This window comes from Schistocerca gregaria, unplaced genomic scaffold, assembly GCF_023897955.1.
Source record: "Schistocerca gregaria isolate iqSchGreg1 unplaced genomic scaffold, iqSchGreg1.2 ptg000550l, whole genome shotgun sequence".
NCBI classification, from domain to species: Eukaryota; Metazoa; Arthropoda; class Insecta; order Orthoptera; family Acrididae; genus Schistocerca; species Schistocerca gregaria.
In genome coordinates, this window is record NW_026061944.1 from 15,001 (window position 1) to 20,000 (window position 5,000).

A 5,000-nucleotide genomic window follows, 5' to 3' on the forward strand; every position below is an offset into this window, starting at 1 on the left:
GTGGCTGTACCAGATTATCGCTTAACCTAACTGTGGCTGTACCAGATTATCGCTTAACCTAACTGTGGCTGTACCAGATTATCGCTTAACCTAACTGTGGCTGTACCAGATTATCGCTTAACCTAACTGTGGCTGTACCAGATTATCGCTTAACCTAACTGTGGCTGTACCAGATTATCGCTTAACCTAACTGTGGCTGTACCAGATTATCGCTTAACCTAACTGTGGCTGTACCAGATTATCGCTTAACCTAACTGTGGCTGTACCAGATTATCGCTTAACCTAACTGTGGCTGTACCAGATTATCGCTTAACCTAACTGTGGCTGTACCAGATTATCGCTTAACCTAACTGTGGCTGTACCAGATTATCGCTTAACCTAACTGTGGCTGTACCAGATTATCGCTTAACCTAACTGTGGCTGTACCAGATTATCGCTTAACCTAACTGTGGCTGTACCAGATTATCGCTTAACCTAACTGTGGCTGTACCAGATTATCGCTTAACCTAACTGTGGCTGTACCAGATTATCGCTTAACCTAACTGTGGCTGTACCAGATTATCGCTTAACCTAACTGTGGCTGTACCAGATTATCGCTTAACCTAACTGTGGCTGTACCAGATTATCGCTTAACCTAACTGTGGCTGTACCAGATTATCGCTTAACCTAACTGTGGCTGTACCAGATTATCGCTTAACCTAACTGTGGCTGTACCAGATTATCGCTTAACCTAACTGTGGCTGTACCAGATTATCGCTTAACCTAACTGTGGTTGTACCAGATTATCCCTTAACCTAACTCAATTTGTCCCTTAACCTAACTCAATTTGTCCCTTAACCTAACTCAATTTGTCCCTTAACCTAACTCAATTTGTCCCTTAACCTAACTCAATTTGTCCCTTAACCTAACTCAATTTGTCCCTTAACCTAACTCAATTTGTCCCTTAACCTAACTCAAATTGTCCCTTAACCTAACTCAATTTGTCCCTTAACCTAACTCAATTTGTCCCTTAACCTAACTCAATTTGTCCCTTAACCTAACTCAATTTGTCCCTTAACCTAACTCAATTTGTCCCTTAACCTAACTCAATTTGTCCCTTAACCTAACTCAATTTGTCCCTTAACCTAACTCAATTTGTCCCTTAACCTAACTCAATTTGTCCCTTAACCTAACTCAATTTGTCCCTTAACCTAACTCAATTTGTCCCTTAACCTAACTCAATTTGTCCCTTAACCTAACTCAATTTGTCCCTTAACCTAACTCAATTTGTCCCTTAACCTAACTCAATTTGTCCCTTAACCTAACTCAATTTGTCCCTTAACCTAACTCAATTTGTCCCTTAACCTAACCCACGTTGTCCCTTAACCTAACCCACGTTGTCCCTTAACCTAACCCACGTTGTCCCTTAACCTAACCCACGTTGTCCCTTAACCTAACCCACGTTGTCCCTTAACCTAACCCACATTGTCCCTTAACCTAACCCACGTTGTCCCTTAACCTAACCCACGTTGTCCCTTAACCTAACCCACGTTGTCCCTTAACCTAACCCACGTTGTCCCTTAACCTAACCCACGTTGTCCCTTAACCTAACCCACGTTGTCCCTTAACCTAACCCACGTTGTCCCTTAACCTAACCCACGTTGTCCCTTAACCTAACCCACGTTGTCCCTTAACCTAACCCACGTTGTCCCTTAACCTAACCCACGTTGTCCCTTAACCTAACCCACGTTGTCCCTTAACCTAACCCACGTTGTCCCTTAACCTAACCCACGTTGTCCCTTAACCTAACCCACGTTGTCCCTTTGCCTAACATAGTTCACTGCTCGGAATCTCTGGTGTCGTTGTTATCCTCATGTAGATGTCTTGCGAGTGTTGCTTACTTTCCACATATTCCCGCTATCCACTGTCAATTGTACTGCAATAGGACTATATCGCCCCCCCCCCCCCTCTGCCCCTCTCTTTGTGTCTCCGTCCTCTCAAGCTGGTCGGTCTGGCGTTTGAGTGTTAAATGAGCCTCGCAGCTGTTCAGTTGCGTTCAGATGTCGACGCCCTCAGTGTACGTCGTGGTATGGTCTGTGTCCATTGTCCGCTGATGTCGTACGCGTAACCCACACGCTGTACCGATCATCGGTAGTTACGTACAGAGTGAAGTAGTGTGATACGTGTGACCGTACGCTGGCTGTGCCCAACGGTGTCGAATCTCAATTTCCATATGTTGTGCTCGATGCTACTTGTCTCGTCTCCCAATAACAGCTAGGTTGCACTGTGGTACGCCGTAGAGGCGTGTGGGAGGAACGTACGAACGCATTGTATGTCACCCTGGGTCGCTGGGGGTGGTGGTGCGGTGAGTCAGGTCAGGTCAGCGTGAGCCGTGTGATGTAGTGACGCGTGTATTCCGACTTTGTCGTATTGCCTCACACAAAGTGCTACCCTGGTGGACCGCGTTCCATATCTGGGACATGCCGCAGATGCCGGTTGACAGTGGATCGCGGAAGGGACATCGCATACGTGCGCGGGCCACCTTCCACGTGTTCTCTTCTGCACATGTCGCAGTGTGTATGTGGTCTGATGTAGCGTGTCGTGACACATGACATCCTGGCATGCAAGAATTGTTGAATTCGCAAATGTAGGTGGACATCTACGTTTACTGCCCAAGATACGCAAATGAACTGGAAATCCGTTGTTGAGCGGTTGTTCACGCTGGAGGTGAATCTGTGATGGCGACGATCGGTACAGCTATTAACCGGTTGTTTCAGCGGTACCCGCCACATCCACACACGTGACTAGGCCCATGTGGGTATGAAGCGATACGCGGCGGTGGCTTGGTGGGACTGTTCCCGGCCGGTGAAGGGGGGCCGCCCGGCGTGTTGGCCGCGCGCTGCGTGGGCGCACGCGCAACAGGCGGCTGGTGGGGGGCGCCGAGTGGCAGGAGCGCCAGCCGACGGGCTCGGCAGGCGGCGCAGCTACGCTGCGGCGCACCCTGCACGCGGCGCCTGGCGGCCAAAGTTGGTTCAGCCGAGCCCGGTGCGAAGCGCGGTGGACATCTGCAGTGTGCTGGTCTGATTGAGGACTGTGTGCGTTGAGGATGCGCCGCCGCCTGGCACTCGGCGCCGCGACGCCGTCTGCTGCTCGGTCGCCCCAGCGGTTCTCGCAGGTGGTTTGTATCGCAGTTGTGCGGACGTGTTGGCGCGTGCGCTGTGCTGGGAGAGTTCGCTTCTGCACCCAAGTGGGGCTTTGCCCTTGTGTGGCGCTGGCGTTGGAGCTGCCGGTCACCATAGGTGGCGCGTGTTGTCTCCCGCCGGCAATGCCACGACAGCACGCTCCCGGGCCTCTGTCGGCAGCGGCAAGCTCAGTTGGGAGCAAGGGTGTTCGCACTAAAACCGTCTACTCGCCTAACTCCGGGCGATTGCGCCTCTCTCGAAACCGACCAAGTACCTAGGACGGCGCTGCGCGCCGCCGGGACCTGAGAGGGTTTCGAGGTGTATCGTGCAGGGGAGCTCGGCCTCCTCCTGTTTGCAGAATAATTGAGCGGACGCTTGCGTGTTCGCGCGGGCCCCCGGGACACACTCCCGGGCGGCCGGCTGCTCAGCTCTAGTTGACGCAGCTCCCTGGTTGATCCTGCCAGTAGTCATATGCTTGTCTCAAAGATTAAGCCATGCATGTCTCAGTACAAGCCGCATTAAGGTGAAACCGCGAATGGCTCATTAAATCAGTTATGGTTCCTTAGATCGTACCCACGTTACTTGGATAACTGTGGTAATTCTAGAGCTAATACATGCAAACAGAGTCCCGACCAGAGATGGAAGGCACGCTTTTATTAGATCAAAACCAATCGGATTGGCTTGTCTGGTCCGTTTGCCTTGGTGACTCTGAATAACTTTGGGCTGATCGCACGGTCCTCGTACCGGCGACGCATCTTTCAAATGTCTGCCTTATCAACTGTCGATGGTAGGTTCTGCGCCTACCATGGTTGTAACGGGTAACGGGGAATCAGGGTTCGATTCCGGAGAGGGAGCCTGAGAAACGGCTACCACATCCAAGGAAGGCAGCAGGCGCGCAAATTACCCACTCCCGGCACGGGGAGGTAGTGACGAAAAATAACGATACGGGACTCATCCGAGGCCCCGTAATCGGAATGAGTACACTTTAAATCCTTTAACGAGTATCTATTGGAGGGCAAGTCTGGTGCCAGCAGCCGCGGTAATTCCAGCTCCAATAGCGTATATTAAAGTTGTTGCGGTTAAAAAGCTCGTAGTTGGATTTGTGTCCCACGCTGTTGGTTCACCGCCCGTCGGTGTTTAACTGGCATGTATCGTGGGACGTCCTGCCGGTGGGGCGAGCCGAAGGGGTGCTTTCGCGTCCCGAGGCGGACCCCGTTTAAATCCTACCAGGGTGCTCTTTGTTGAGTGTCTCGGTGGGCCGGCACGTTTACTTTGAACAAATTAGAGTGCTTAAAGCAGGCAAGCCCGCCTGAATACTGTGTGCATGGAATAATGGAATAGGACCTCGGTTCTATTTTGTTGGTTTTCGGAACCCGAGGTAATGATTAATAGGGACAGGCGGGGGCATTCGTATTGCGACGTTAGAGGTGAAATTCTTGGATCGTCGCAAGACGAACAGAAGCGAAAGCATTTGCCAAGTATGTTTTCATTAATCAAGAACGAAAGTTAGAGGTTCGAAGGCGATCAGATACCGCCCTAGTTCTAACCATAAACGATGCCAGCCAGCGATCCGCCGCAGTTCCTCCGATGACTCGGCGGGCAGCCTCCGGGAAACCAAAGCTTTTGGGTTCCGGGGGAAGTATGGTTGCAAAGCTGAAACTTAAAGGAATTGACGGAAGGGCACCACCAGGAGTGGAGCCTGCGGCTTAATTTGACTCAACACGGGAAACCTCACCAGGCCCGGACACCGGAAGGATTGACAGATTGATAGCTCTTTCTTGATTCGGTGGGTGGTGGTGCATGGCCGTTCTTAGTTGGTGGAGCGATTTGTCTGGTTAA

At 51.2% G+C, this 5,000-nt stretch overlaps 1 non-coding gene across 1 annotated transcript in view; it reads left to right on the forward strand.

Moving 5' to 3' along the window:
• Positions 1-3,605: 3,605 nt before the first annotated feature.
• Positions 3,606-5,000, forward strand: part of LOC126314302 (small subunit ribosomal RNA) — a 1,893-nt gene continuing 498 nt past the window's right edge. The window contains exon 1 of the ribosomal RNA XR_007555763.1: positions 3,606-5,000. This exon is cut by the window's right edge and continues 498 nt beyond it. This is a non-coding gene — a ribosomal RNA (small subunit ribosomal RNA).